This window comes from Equus asinus, chromosome 8 (assembly GCF_041296235.1).
Source record: "Equus asinus isolate D_3611 breed Donkey chromosome 8, EquAss-T2T_v2, whole genome shotgun sequence".
Lineage (NCBI taxonomy): Eukaryota > Metazoa > Chordata > Mammalia > Perissodactyla > Equidae > Equus > Equus asinus.
The window spans coordinates 43,483,341-43,499,092 of NC_091797.1; the positions used below are offsets into that span (position 1 = coordinate 43,483,341).

The 15,752-nt window shown below is 41.5% G+C and overlaps 2 non-coding genes across 2 annotated transcripts; both read left to right on the forward strand.

Annotated features, from left to right (window-relative positions):
- The first annotated feature begins 1,553 nt into the window (after positions 1-1,553).
- Positions 1,554-1,626, forward strand: TRNAV-CAC (transfer RNA valine (anticodon CAC)). Its single transcript has one exon. It is a non-coding gene; the product is annotated as a tRNA-Val (tRNA).
- Positions 1,627-13,487: 11,861 nt separating this feature from the next.
- TRNAI-AAU (transfer RNA isoleucine (anticodon AAU)) lies at positions 13,488-13,561 on the forward strand. Its single transcript has one exon. It is a non-coding gene; the product is annotated as a tRNA-Ile (tRNA).
- Positions 13,562-15,752: the final 2,191 nt, after the last annotated feature.

A 15,752-nucleotide genomic window follows, 5' to 3' on the forward strand; every position in this document is an offset into this window, starting at 1 on the left:
GATTTTCTCCTCCTTTGAACTTTCTGTAAATTCTCAAGGCAATTTGTGTAAGCTTCACTTACTTGTTTTAATTTTATAATTTTTAATATATAGTTTCTTGGTCAAATATAATTTTTAAAGTAAATATATTTGTTAAATTCTTGCTTCCATTTTTACTTTTTTTAGTTTTTGTGCCTTTATCTGCTGCATACTTTTATCTCACATATTGACAAAGATTTTACCCCTTAGTGAGTTATTCTTTTTTGACAGTTGAAAATATTTTATAATTTATTTAAAAATGTGTTCCAGTGCATTCTGGTTATTTTTCTTATGTAAATTTAAAAACAAAAAAGATGTTAATCACTGATTCACCCATACTATTGGTCTCCCATATGAGTATATAAAGAAACATGAGAATTTAGATGGAAATGTGAGAAGCTGAACTGACCACAAACATTAATTTTAAAAAACTCACTGGTTAGTTAAAAAAATACCACCTCCACACAAATATGAAACTGTTAAGGGAAGCACCATCTTTGCATAACATAGAAAATATTTGAAAGAGAAACTTTGCTCTTTTTCGTTGTCGTTTAACTAAAACACTGTAAGTGAATGTGAATTGTGCAAATTGATCATGTCATGCTCCCTGGTTTCCGGGATCTACACAATCCCCTGGGAGACAGTTCCTTCTATTTCTCTTCAAGTCTTGGATGCAGAGGCACCCCACAAATTGGAAATCCAGTGTAGTCCTGGAAGGGTTTCTGAAGGGTCTCATTCTTCTTGCGATGGTTCTCCGAGTCTTTTGATCTCCCTTGCTCTCGCGTCCAGGGTCAGGCTGGGACGCCATTCAGTCACTCTGCCTTTTCCTGTCAGATCTCCTGAGTGACCTCAGACCGCGATTGTGCGAATCTCTGCCTTCACCTGTATCGAAGGGCTCCTTCCGAACTCTCGGCACAGCTAAGATTTGGAAATATGGTTCCAGACACCACTCCAAAGGCCGCTGGCAAGACCCCGTGAGCCGTGGGCTGCCTTTCAGTTATCACAGTGGTCCTCCTGTTATAGTAACAGACGTGGGACACTGAGCATGCACATTCCATGTCGGTGGATCACATGACGTTTTTTAGGCTCTCTGGGCTCTGAGTCCAGTCATAGGAAGTACGATCCTCCCTTCTTGTGTGCTGCTGCCTGGCACAGAACCGGCAATTTCCAGAGTTCAAGTCCACCGGACCCCGGTTATTTTCCTGGGATCATTTTCTGGCGCCCAAAAGATGGAGATCACAGAATCTCCTCAGGTCAGATAAACCTAAATAGGACAAAAGCGAGGAGTTTTTCTGAAATCTACCATCCACCGAGGCTGCTTAAAATTTCTGCCCTGCGTTTAGAAAGCTATTCTCTCCCGAGGGGTAGTCTTTGCTTGGGGTGAGTCAATGACTCTCATAGTATTGATTTGAATACATGGAAGAGTGTAGCCACTTTGATAATTTCTTGAAAGAAAAGGTCAATTCAATGCTGCCGAACCTGGGCTAGCTAGAAAATGTATATTCACCATTAGAGAACAGAACACTGAAGTCGAGGTTTCCGTAGTGTAGTGGTTATCACGTTCGCCTCACACGCGAAAGGTCCCCGGTTCGAAACCGGGCGGAAACAACTGTACTCTGACAAGCCTACTTTTCGAGTTTCTGCTGAACTTTCCAGCGGACGTGTCTAAAATTGCACCACAGCACTATCCTCAGGGTGGGCTTGTCAATGGAATGAGGCGCCAGAGGGGATGTGAATGGGGCTTGTCTCCGCTTTGTTTGTGTCCCCGGCGACGGCTCCTCGGATTTCTAACAGGAAAAGATCCGAAACCGAGAGTAACCGAGTGTCGAAGGCCACTCGAGGGTTCATTGTCTCCAGCAATTTATTTATTGCTAGACAAATACTTTCAGGTATCACCTGACTTTTAGAGACGAAGGAGAAAAGAAGTATGGGGTATCGTAGGGGGCGGGGGTTGGCTAAAACAAGATTCTGCAGGGAGATCTCAGTGGAGCAGAGCCCACTGCTGACCCTGGCGCTCGTGACTACTCCTTCCCTGGATGCTCCCATCGCCTGGTCCCCAGGAAGACCCAGGAACAGGGTTCACAGCTTGGTCAATGGCCCTTTTGCCGGGGGTATTCCCACAGCCGGGCCAGCTTTTGTGGAAAGCTGAGGTCTTGCAGAACCCAGGGTTGGACCTGCCCCTCCAGGTCAAGACAGTTCACCATACTCACTCCTTTCCAGGACTGCCAGGAGCTCAGCTTCAGTGGGATCAACGTGAAGTTCCACTTAGTCCAGGATGCTCCAGGTGGATTTAGGATGGGGTTAGGGTGTCCTTCCCTGCACGTCTGTGCCCTGGAGTTCTCACAAGGAACCTGGACGTGCAATGTTCTTGCTGGACATTTCCCAAGACTCAGCAACCAGCTGGTGATCATCCAGCTCTGACCAAGACCATTCCCGGCAGGAGGAGGGATTCGGCAGCCTCTAGGTAAGTGGGGCCATTTGCTGGGGTTTCTAGAAGTGAGGGAGAAGACAGAGAAAGGTTTAATAGTGACTGGGTTGTGTGTGTTAGTCTCATATTTTACTCAAGAACCCAAACCATGCTCGACGGTCTTTCTTTTCAAATGGCTGAGTAGTTGAGGGGCATCATGTAAGTGTTCAAAGCCCACTTAAGTACATCACATTTGGCTCGTGTTCAACTCAAGGAGAAAGTCCCCTTTGCTGGATGTGAGCCCAGAATTAGTAAGAATGTGAATCGATTTAAAACATTAGGAAATAGATTCAGGTTATTTATGTATTGTTTTGCCTCTTAGGCCTAAAAACAACCCTGCCTTTTGTCTTCAAGCTTAAAAATAAAGTGCCTCATTGGGAGTGTTGAGCAGATTCTTCAGTGAATCTAACACAGTTCTATCAGGCTGCCAGCATTGGAGAAGTGCTAATGCACTACTTCCCATCTTGTAATATCCCTGAAAGAGAGCAGTGAGGGGGGAATCCTCCTAATGGGCAAAGCTTTGGGCAGTGGACTTAGTCTTCTACTGCTTTCAGATTAAGAATAGACATGAACTCATGCACAGTGAGTTTGGCTGGTTGGTCAGAGAGAGCACAAAGTATGCAGATCTTTCTATCACACGTTAACCTCCACCAGAGCGCATCCACCACAGAAGAAGTACTAAATAACCAAGTGACCAGAATGCTTCTGCCAGTTGTTGTCAACCAGGCTTAGTACCTAGCAACTCCAGTGCTGGCAAATTGGTCACATGAGTGGAGTAGCAAGGTGGCAGGGATGGGCCCAATAACAAGGGATCCCATTCATCAAGGCTGATCAAGTTATTGCCATCACCAAACATTGAACCTGCCAACAGGACAGACCAATGCTGAGTCCTTAATGCAGCACCTCTGCAGGAGAGCAAGAAGCCACCTGCCTCTTACTAGTTTACCCAGGAGGAGTGAGCAACCTGACCAATCAGAGTCCTAGAGAAGATATTCCCAGATGGGATGAATCATTATGTGAAGGAAGGGGCTCTGAGTAGCACAAGTGGTGGACTGGAGTGGATGAGATGGATATTATACCCAGAAACATTCCCTTCTAGTGCAAGACACCCATTTCTCCCAGCAGTCTGGAGTGTGGTTTGCTGATAGCTCAAAGCTGACCTCCTCCCAGGAACTGCTTCAACTAAAGGAAGCTACTTTGTCTAAGATTACACCCTCTCTCTGGGAGCAGCCTACATCTAATGACAGGTCTCTGAGTGGATGCAACAACTTAGTTCTTGTGTCTCAATTCAGGGCAACACCGAAGGGTCATTGCAGCTCCAGAGCTCCCTGTGGGATTGGATGAGACCTCTGTTGCAACAACATCACAGTTCACACTTTCTCTTTATCCTCTGAATTCCTCCTGTATATTCTTCCTGGAAGCACTTTCCAATAAGCTTCCTTCATAAAAACTACCCCTCTGAGTCACCCCAGCGAACTCAGTCTAATACATTCCTCTATAGTCTACTTGCAAAAGAGTTGCTAAAGACATTATTTTAAAGCATAAGTCAGATGTGTCTCTCCTGGAATCAGAATTATCCAGTAGCTCCCCCCTTGTACTTGAAGTAAAGCCAAATTCCCAAGATCTCCTACAAGGTCCTACACGTTCTAACCCTCCATTTCTCTCTGTCTCATCTCCATTATTCTCTCTCTCATTTGTACTCTGGCCACATGGGCCCTCTTGCTATTCCTCAAACAATCCATGCAAATACCCAGCTTTTGACTTTTGCACAGGCTGTGCTCTCTGCCTGTAATACCTCACCACCTTCTTCCAGTCAAACGTGCTGCTACAATGTTAATAAGCCTACACTAACAGCTCTGTTTAGAATCTCAGCCTATTCTCAACACCACAGTTCCCCCTACATAACTGTATTTTTTCTATCACATTTAACAGCCCCTTATACATTATGTGATTCCTGATTTTTGTCATGTATATTAGTTTTATCTGTTTCCACTCTCTATGAGAAATTTTGTTGTTGGTGGTGGTAGTAATGTGTTGTGGCTGTAATTCCCTAATGCCTCCAAAGTGCCTGAAGCTGGGAGATCTTTATGCTGCAAATCTGTTCATGTGACTTCTCTGTCTAACATCCTTCCATGCATTCCCATTGCTGTTGGAATCAATTAAAAAATCCTTATCTTCATGTACAAATAATGATCATTCTTAGTTTACACCTGACATAGATCAATTAATGCCTGTTAATTATTGTCAGCACTCTCTTTACCAACAAAAGTACCCTAATTTAGATATTGCATTCTACTAGAGGGTCCAGGTTCATCTACACATTCTCTCCTCTTCTGGTCTCATCTCCTAATACTCTCCCCCACCACCCTGCAGTTCAGTCTTACTCTCCAGGCACACTGGCAGGTCTTAGCTCCTCTCTTCTCAGGTGCTTTTGTCCATGCTGTTCTTTCTGAGATGTAAAAAAAGGAAGCCACTGCTGGCCCTTCTCCTGGCTGTCCACTTAGCTTCTTCCTTCTCCTGTCTGATTCCATGACGTTCCCTGTGTCACACACCATTAACTGCATCCCCAATGTCTCACCTACCAGAGAGAAGGCGATATTTCTGAATCAAGCATGCCTGCACTGTGAATTCCTCCACATCTTCACTGACTGTCTGGTTTTGCTTCAGACCAGTAGCATGTAGCAGGGAATTCAGAAAGAAGAAGGAGTAGGAAATGTGGCCAGGACCCTATTTATTTGTGTTCAATATAGTTAAAACAAAAGAGCATACTGGGGTCAGCTCTGTGAAGCACAATCAGAGAACGTCTATCAAAATTGCCAATGCACATTTTCTTTGATGCCGTTTTCCCACGTGTGCAAGGTATCATCATACACACGAGATACGGTGTATGTTCATAGATATGAACAATGTTTGCAGCAGCAGGATGGGGAAAATTAAGCAAACTGTCCGTTAAACTGTGGTACATTCCATATAGTTGAATACCATGCAGATTTAAATGAAGATGAAAAATTCTTTTCTGTTCTGATACAGAAAGACCACAAAAATACATTCTAAGTAAAAAAATAAAAAAGAGCAAGACAGAAAAAAATCTGGATAAATGCCACTCTCTGAAAAAAAGAAAAGAACATATATCTGTGTAACTTTACACATTTAAAATCTCAGGAAGGATAAACAAGATACTAAAAACAATGGTAACATTTTGAGGGGACAAAGACTGGGTAGAAAGGTTGGGCACCTAGAAAAATTGGGTTTCACGGCTTCTGGAGTGATGACTAGAGTCACATTTCTAGGACTGGGCAGTACCCATATTCCCGAAGTGACTTCCGATTTGAGGTCACCCCAGAAATCTGAGCCAGCAGGTAAATGGGAAGGCTCACGAATGTCGACCAAGTCCGACCCTGGAGGTGCTGGGCTAGTGAAGCCTGGCAGACTCCGGGACAATCAGGAGTCAGACCCGTGGGAATACTCTTCGGGCACAAAATTTTATCTGTTAATGAGCGGCTTTTCCGAAGCCTGGACTCGCTCGCAGTTCAGGGCATCAGGTTCATTATCCGCACGTGCTCCTTACCAGCCTTTTAGAGAGGAGCAAATACTTCCAGGGATTCCCGGACCATTAGCCGCAGTTTGAAACGTTTGTTTCGACTTTCATGTGTATGAATACGACTTGCAACCAATGTTCTTTCTTTTGTTTTGTTTTTGTTACTCGTGAGAGAAAGCGTCTGATTCCATTTATGGAAAGCAGCAAAGAAATTCTCCTAAGACAAACAACAGTAACAATTGTTTTCACTTTAACGCTTCAAAAAAAGGACGGTAGCCAAGAGTTCAAGGCTGGTTAGCTCAGGCGGTTACAGTGCGGTGCTAATAATGCCGAGTTTCGGGTTCCGATCCCCGTGAGTATCTCTGGCTTGCCTCCACCTCTACAAGGAGACTATTAATTATCTTCAGAGAAACTTGATTCCTAACCTGTGAAAAGCGGGGAGTAACGCACAATGCGCTAAGGGTTCCCAATCCATTGCCCTCTTTTTCCCTTAACCAACTCAGTTCCCGGGTTCCCTTAAGTTGAACATTTCCCCAGGCAGAGTTCCTCCAGGAGCCATGCAGAGAGGCCAAGAGTGGAAGCTTTGCCTAATGGAGAAATAAAAGTGGAAAAGATTGCTGGCAACTTTTTGTGAAAAGCTTATTTGATTTTAAAATCGTCTTTCCAAAGCAGTTTTGCAACCACCTCCTTTCTCAAATCATCAAGAGAAGCAAAGTAAAGAGAGGTTCTTAAAAGGTTGCGCTTTCCATGTCTCTGAAGATTCTTTAAGGTTTCACTGACAGCTGACATGACCCCGTGAGGAAGCACCATGGAAGGTGAAGGACTGGCTCAGGAGACCTCCTCTCTCGACGTGTCTGTGTCACTTTGAACAGGAAAAAGAACAGAGACCTTTTCTTTTTGTTTTTAGGACAGGAGTCCAATCTGGATTCTTGTGATCAATACATCTTGCATCATTGCTTCTGACTTGAAAGGATGGTGAAATATCACAGCTACCCCTGATCTCTGTGGGTAGTCTTTCTCCAGCCTGGTAAAGTTCTCCTGCCAGCATGCGATGATCAGTATTCAGCTCAATGGGAAGTTCTTTCTGGAGTTTCCTGTTCTCACAGCTCTCTCCTTTCTGCTACTCTGTCCTGCCAAGTCCAGCTGTCTTGGTCTCCTGGACTATCAGCTCCCTCTCATCAGCTCATGGAGTTCACCAGCCTCTGCCTGGGTTCCCCTTCCCTGCATGGGGCCTAGAAACTCTCTAAAGGCAGTAAGTTAGGGGCAACCCTCGTTCTCACTTCATTTTCCCCCAGGATGGCTTCATTTTTTTCTCTTTCGGGGATTACCATCCTTCTTTGCCTGATGCTCATTGTCTTAAAAATTGTTGTTTCAAATATTTTTTCAGGTTTTAGTTCTTTCAGGCAGGAGGGTAAATCTGATCCCTGTTATTCCATCTTCGCTGGAAACAAGATTCACCACTATTTGGAGGACGAAGAGGGGGAAGTTAAACCCTCTGCTGTTTCTGCTGTGTGTTACAGGCTTTTGTGAGCAGAGAGGGGCCCCTTGGTAAGCACAGCAGCCTGTCTTGGGGCAGTTTGCACTACCCTTCTGGGAATTTTGGGTCCTCAGGTTGCTTGTGGCAGGCAGTCTGCACAGATACTGGACTGCGTCTCCAGGACCCAACTGAGTCAACCCGTCTGGAGGGTCAAGGCTACAAGCCTCCTCGTGGATCAGAATGTCTTCTCCCTGGTTTTCTGTGTGCCAGGGCTGGTTAAGGGGGAGGATGGCACTTACAGGAGGACAGGGCCTGGGACCAGGGGTCCTGAGAGGACAATGCAACCAAAATGGGCATGTGGATTTCTGTTGGACTGGAAGGCTAGAGGTGGGAATTTTGGGATGAGGGAGCCAGAGACTTGGGGTATGTGGGATTTGTGTACTTTTTCTTTATTGTCACACTGCCTTTCACTTGTGGGAATTCTGGTCGTCCTCTAAGAAGGCCTGGTGGTGATTGCCACCTGACACAGCCTCACAGGCTGCAAGTGGATAAATGAATGGGACCTGCCAGCCCCTGAGTCCACTGGAGGGACGCCTCTCAGTCCCTTGTTCAGGCCATCCCTGTCCCTGCCCACATCAGAGGGTGTGGAGAGATGAGACATGGCTGGACTCACTTGTGGCCTGGGTGGGTCTTGAAGGGAACAGGTGTTTGCCAATGATCTTTAAGTGAACTTTCTTGTAAAAGTCACATTTAAACTGTACTGATGTTGCTGTTAGAAAGAGTAGTCTGTGTACTATTTGATTTTGAAATGCTCAGGAGAATAAGGGCATCCTTGGTGAGTCTATTTTGGCATAAATATTAAGGTAATTAAATTAGACATTATGGTATTGGTTATAAAAATTGATGATTTTTGTTGCCCTACAATTATATTCCAGATGAGTAGCTTTATGTTCACCATTTCAAGTAGTTGATTTTCTAATTTTAAAGTGTATTTGAAGAAAATTTAATTGGGAAAGTATAGTCTCTTCAACAAATTGTGCCGAGACAATCAGATATCTGCATGCATAGGTGTCGGGAAAGGCAGTCTATGTGCATAGTCTCTTGACCCCTGCTCAGCCACAAAAGAATAAATAGTACACTTAAAAATGGGTGAATTTCATCGTATGTAAATTATACCTCAATAATGCTGATTAGAAAAAGAAGTATAAATCAAGGTTATAAAAACACAGAAATAGCGGTAGTTACACAGTGCCAGATTACAGACAAAGTGATACTTTATACATCCTAGGAACTAGCTGAGAAAATATGTATTGTAGGAAAAATATATTTCAAGCAAAGGGAGACACTTCAGCACGTCTACACCTTGTCTAGGTATTACTCCATTTCACACTCATCTATCCTGAGGCAGTAAATAACACCACACACTACTGTAGTTTCAACAGCGGCATATGAATTCAAGTGGCCCTTTAAAATCAGTCTTCTGGCAGACAACTGCCTTTTGAAATTGTCCACAAAGACAGCAATCAGACAGTTTGCCCATTAAAGAAGCATAGAACAGTTTGAGAAGTACTCTGAGAAAAATTGTGACCATTAATACTATAAGCCCAATGATACAATTTCAAAATCAATGCTCTAAGCTATCATTTCTTAAGTCCGTAAAGAGGAGATCAGAAAAGTGCATACTTTTACTGTCTTTGTATAATTATCTACTTAATTGCCTTTACTGATACTGTCTTTCTTCACATGTATTTGAACTATCATCTGACGTCACTTCCTTTCAGCCTGAAGAACTTCCTTGATTATTTCTCATAAGACATGTCTGCTTACCAACGAGTTATCTTAGTTTTTGTTCTTCTGGGAGTGCCTTCATTTTTGAAAGATGGTTTTGCTGTATATAGGATTTTTTGTTGACAGTTTTCTTTTTTTACTTCAGCATTTTCAATATGTCATTCCACTATCTTATAATCTCCATTGTTTCAGATAATAAGTCAGCTATTTTTCTTGTTGTGTTTCCCTGGCGTAGGTGAATCATTTTTCTGTTCCTGCTTTCAAGACTTTCTCTCTGTCTTTAGATTTCAGTGATTAGAGTGGCGTATATGAAAGTGTGGATCTTTGTGTTTATCCTTCTTGGGATTTGTTGAGCTACTTTGATGTGTAGCTTGATGTTTTTAGGCAAATGTGGGAAGTTTTTGGCCATTATTTTACAATATTTTTTCTGCATTTTAATCTTTCTCTTTGTGGTAGTACACTTAATGGTGTCTCACAGATCTCTGAGGCTCTGTTCTCTTCTCTTCGTTCTGTTCTCCACATTGGATAATCTCCATTGATGCATCTTCAAGTATATTGGTTCTTTCTTCTGACAGCTCAAATCTACTGTTGAATCCCTCTGGTGAATTTTTCCTTTCTGGCATTTAATTTTTTCTTTCTGGTATTGTACTTTTTCACTCCATATTTTTTGCTTGTGTTTTAAAAACATAATTTCTATTCCTTTATTGAAATTCTCCATTTGATGAGTCATTATCACCATACTTCTTTTAATTGTTTAATGTGGTTTCCTTTAATTGTTTGAAAATATTCATAACTGTTGCTTTGAAGTCTTTGTCTTCTAGGTTCAACATCCAAGTCCTCTCAAGGGCAGTTTCTATTGTCTTCTTTTTCTCGTGTGTATGGGTCACACTTTGCTGACTCTTGGCATGGCTCATAATTTTTTTGTTAAATATTAGATATTTGAGATAATATGTTGTGTCTCCTCTGTGTATGGGCACAGCCTCAGTCATGCAGGGGTGTGTGGGGGTGGTTTTTGTTCACTTCTGTCTCTGTGGCACATGCACACATCTTCAGGTCAGTGTGGCATTTGTGCAGATCTTTTTAACCCACCAATGGCTGTTTCATCTCCCTATTAAACCCCACTTCACCCTCTCACCCGTTGTTTGCCGCAAACTTATTCAGAACTGAAAGCTGGGAGAATCACTGGTCCTCCTGGTGTTTTTGCCCCCAAGATTGCTACTTTAAAAAACAATGTACTAATCAAGTGAGCTGTCCTCAGCAGCAACAGCAAAGTTGCTATTTTCATGATCTCTCCTATGCAGGTTGAACAAGTGTGCTGACAGAACTAATGGGAAATGAGAGCAGCCCTGGGCAAGAGCCTGCCATAGACTTGCAGTGTTCTTTCCTAAAGTTCAGTTGTTTTCATAAATAAAAGCTCCTCAGTTTGCTTATGCCTTTGTATGTGCTGAAATGGTGGGCTGCAGCAAGTGCCCAGTGAGGCTAGGAGAGGTAAAATGCTCTTCTATTCTGGGTCACTCATATTTATACTGCTATATCTTGTATACACCAATTGCCCTATCAACTAATTTTTTATGTGATACTCCATTTTTTTGGCTCCATTTCATCTGATGTGCATCACTGTTCTTTCTCCTCTACAATGTTTACCCAGAGTAGCTAGAAGTAAGCTACATTTTCATTTGAAAATTTTTTCATGCCAGGGCAGAACCCCACAAAGGCACTCGACAGTAAGACTTTTCCCCACAAATAAGAAACAATTTGTGATGTCATCAAAATCCTTTTCACACCAATGCAGATAAACTTGTAGTTCATGTAGCTAGTTTCTTGTGCCCTGTTAATGTGGATAATTAAATTAATATATTTCCTAATGTTACTGAGATTTTAGGAGTATCTGTCCACTGACTGCATAGGTCCAAATTCCAAAGTGTTTCAATTCTGACTCCCAAGGCATAGATGAGGATGGCTTTCCTGTGCCCTGGCTGCTTGTTAACCATGTGATCATGATGAACTTACTTAAACATTCAGTAATACCCAACCCTCAGGAGTGTGGCTACCACAAAGTAGGGCATGTGATAGTTGGTGGATGTCTCCCCTTCTCACTTTTCAGGGAGTGAGTTCCATTGGTCCAATGTGACAGTGATCAAACCAGGCTAATCTCACTCTTGGGGCACAGGAAGACCTTGCAAGAAGTGCAAGTGCCCAGCATCAGGCGATCAATTTCCTAATCATCAACTACCATATGGATTTAATCTAAAACTGACCTTTCTGAGAACACTCCTGATATCAAGGTATACATTTCTTAATGGCCTTTTCTCACATTGCAAAAGGAATATGTTCCTCTTATTCTTTTAAAATCTCACCAAGATTGATTGCCTCAAAGTGCAACAAACTACAGCATTCAACACAGGGACAATTAGAATGGCTTGGGAAAGGTTAAGATAATTAAATTATTCTAATAGCTGGGTAACCATCCTTTAGCAAGTCAGGAAGTTTCCGGTTATTGACTTGTAATAAATTAAGGGAGAATCTAGTCAAGTTATCAAATGTAATAAAATATCAAAAATAATTACTGATGGTGGACTACTATGTGATTTTTCTGGAAAGAACTCAGAAAATGTTAAATGATTGTGAGACATTTGTATAACAAAATCTGATCTACTTTCCTTTTATTTGTATATTAAAATACATCTCCTCAGTAGTTATAAAAGAAGCATGAAATTAATGCTGAAACATGACTTATCATGGCAATGTGTATGTTTATTCATGATTGTGTGAACTAATTTTAAAAGCCTAGTTGTATCATTTAAATAAGCATTCAGTTATTTTTATCTTTAATTTTACTGATTAGTTTTCAAATTCATAGTATTTCTGTTGTTATGATTAATTGTGTATAGGTAATAATTTTGACAATTCAGTAGAGAGCAACTCATAAAAATTAGAGCCTTAAGCCCTCCCCTAAAATAATTGTGATGTGCATGTATATTTTTTGTTTCAGGAAAGTAGGATTTAGGAAGGTTAAAATAACTTTAAGAATGAAATTATTTTGTATTTTGATATATATTTGTGGGAAACAAGTTCAAGAAGGAAACAATGGCCTGAAATTAAAGGCTGTAAAAGAAGTACTTGTTTATGCATTTATTTTTTCATAAAAAATGATTGCATCAAATTATGCAGAATTTATGTTCAATATTTTGAGAGTGATGCCACAGTTTCATTTTTAAATGGTCAATAATCATAACACAAAGAAAAATAACTGCTTAATCTTATGATAAAAATTTATTAGTCGTCAAAAATCGTTCCAGGGGTACATAGCTTTCAAATTTGGGGGATGGCTATCGGTAACAGAATTTTGAAGGCTAAAGGCTCAACTTCAAAAAGAATAAAACTTCTAAGCTCTGTTAATTCTTCAGCGTTTGTTTGTGTCTTGTTTCCGTTGGAAACAGCCTCTAAAGCCAATGTTAAGAGACCCCGCTTAGATCAGATATTCCAACACGTCCTTTTCTCCAGTGCTTGGAGATCTGCATAGCCGCTGGGACTTCTCACAGCAGGGGTCTGGTGCCCAACTATCAGTCACTCTTTTAGCCCTCAGAATAGAAATCTGAAAACTTGAAAGCGGCCCCAAAATCTAGAGCGCTCGTGGGTACCATTGTCACTCCAGAAATGGTCGGGATCCCTCTTTCCACTCGAAACGGCCTTCGCCTCCGTGGCCACCAAACTCCGAGCGGGACGCTGAGTTGCTGGAAACTTGCCCAGGAGCGAAAGCTGCCTGTCCAGGATCTTTGCGAGGGCTCTGGAGCTCAAACTTGTCTCTTTCAACACACACACACATGTACACCCGCTCCTGCTAAACGCGTTTCTGAGTTGTTGTCCAGCCTCTGTTGTGAATATTTCTCTATGTTTTCTTGGGGCGGAATCGAGTTTGAGAAAGTCTGTTTTTCACGAGAGAAACGAAGTTCGTTTCTGCTGGAGGCAGAGTTTTCGTTTTGTCTTTTTCTTTGCGCGGGAGTGCAGAAAGGGGAAACGGAAAACAGGAAGAGAGTCTGGAAGAAACAATATTACTTGGTCTTGGTTAAAAGAAGTTAAACGAAAAAGTCTCCTTTGGAAAGGGGCAAGAAAGATTCACCTTAATTTTAAACAAACACAGGGATGTTAACAAAAATACGCTTTTTACTTTCCGATGTAAAAAAGAGTGCTCCATCGGTGGCCGGTTAGCTCAGTTGGTTAGAGCGTGGTGCTAATAACGCCAAGGTCGCGGGTTCGATCCCCGTACGGGCCAAGGAGAGTTAATACATTTTAAATCAAAATTAATCTTGTAGTCACGGCGAATATTGGAAATGGCGTCTTAGACATAAAATTGGGATTAAATGTGGACTTCATTTATTGATCCTCAGCAGTGACACCTACCTTCTTCGTCTCTCTCTTCAAAGGGTAGGGGGCAGGGGTAAGAGAAAGCTTGTGGAAAAAGTGGTATAGAACCTTGAGTAAGAAATTTTAGTAAAGATAATGAGCGTACGAGGATAGAGGTTGGCATTGGAGGTGAGATTTGTGTCTAATGGCCGCTGACTCTCTGAGAGCCCCACTTTCCTTGTCCCTTTCCCAGAGTCAGTCCACAGAGGCTCCGTGAGGCCCTTACGAGCTTCGTCCACCCTATTGTCTCCCTGACCTTTGAGCGGGTTTTTCAAAAGTATTAAAGTCGCTATTGTTACTGTTAAAATAATCAGAATCGGACACATTGCACATTTTCCTTTCTCTTCCTTTTCTTTCTTTCTTTTCTTTCTTTTTTTTAATTATCAGTCGGCTTTTACTAGAATTTCTGTCTGTGAGAACAGATTTTTTTTTTTTACTTCCGGATCTCCAGGACCAAGAACAGTTCTGAACACAAAGGAGGCATTCGGTAAATGTTTGTGGAGTGAATGTATGAAGCCTTGCCATCAGTGTGTTTTCAAAAGTTGGGATTTCGTTTGCTGAATCTGATTGGTACACACATATAGAGGAAACAAAGCCTACCATAGTCACCATTTATGACAAAACATCGTGATTGTAGAGGCCACATCATTGTATAGACTACACAAGAATTTCAGAAGTGAAAAATTAATGACAAATATAACCCCAGCAAAAAATGAAATTTAGAAGTTTCAGATTTGACAAAGGGGCATTTTCAAAGGGATGAGGAAACTACTGCTGATACTTGAAATACAAAGTCAAAGCTCATTTAAGGAGACAGCTGTGTTGGTAAAGCAGAGACTGAGAGAGCCCATGGATGATGTTTTGTGGGGAAGGGGCTTAGGGGAACAAAGTCTTTCAGAGGCTAAGTGGGTTGACATAACCTGTGGAAGCCTGGTTATTTGGGAGAGGCTGTTGTTTGGTTGGCACTCAAAGGTGTGTTTAGTGAAGTGAGTCCATCCCTGGATGGCTGACTCTCAGAAGGAAAGGGTTGGCAGTGATTGGTTGTCTTGCAAAAATATGTTCTCAGTATGGTTTTATCATTGATAGACTGAATTGGATTAGTATTGGTTCTGGTGGCTACTTGTTACATAGCCACAGAACAATCTGTCTTTTTCTAAGTTTGTGATTAGTTCACGCTCTCAGCGTTTTACTTTGGCCTAAAAGGAAAATCACATTATTTATTTGTTTCAATGTCCAAATAATGTATAATAAAAATACCAATTTTATCTCTGAGCCTCTCAATCCATCTTAGACACCTGTAACTTTCAGGTCATTTGTGGGATGAATAGCAGAGACGGAGTTAAGGACAGGGTGAGGGATGGGTTGAAGGCTTAGGGATGTTATAACTGGCCAGATGGGTCATGATCATGACTTGGATGATGATGGAGTTGGGGTAAGAAACTGGAATATGTGGAATATATAACAATAATATAAAAAGGGTTTTTTAAAAATAGATGAAAAAAACAATTTTAATTACTTATGTATGTATAAGAGTTTCACAGATGATTGAGATGTATATACCATCATGGGATACACAAAGGAATAGGAACTTGGGGTTTCTGAGTGGGATGAGGGGCAAATTATGGGAAGGTGAGGGAGAAAATATATGCTAAATAAATGCTGCCTGTTGTGCAGATAAGAGTCTCAGGTGATTACAGTTGTCTCTGAGAATTGTTCTCTTCTTGGTACAGATACCTTTCCTAATGGAGATTTCCTTTATAAGTGTGAATTTCCTTTACAGAAGTGGAATTTTTAGACAGTTTTATTTTACTTTATTGTCTATATTTATTGTCTATATTTTAGACAGTTAAAAGGGAGAAAAAGATGGTGTTTTTTTTTGCCTCTGCTTCTTCTCCATTGCCTTTAGCTAAAAATTATCCATATGTCAAAGTAACCTGTTTTGGGGTGGAATGTTCTAACCTCTTCAATATTTAAATTGTTTCAAAAAGATAATTTTTATTTTGACTTTTGTACTCAAATCAGTCAGAAATAGTTAGCTGCTTTGGGTGCGTTTATTACCT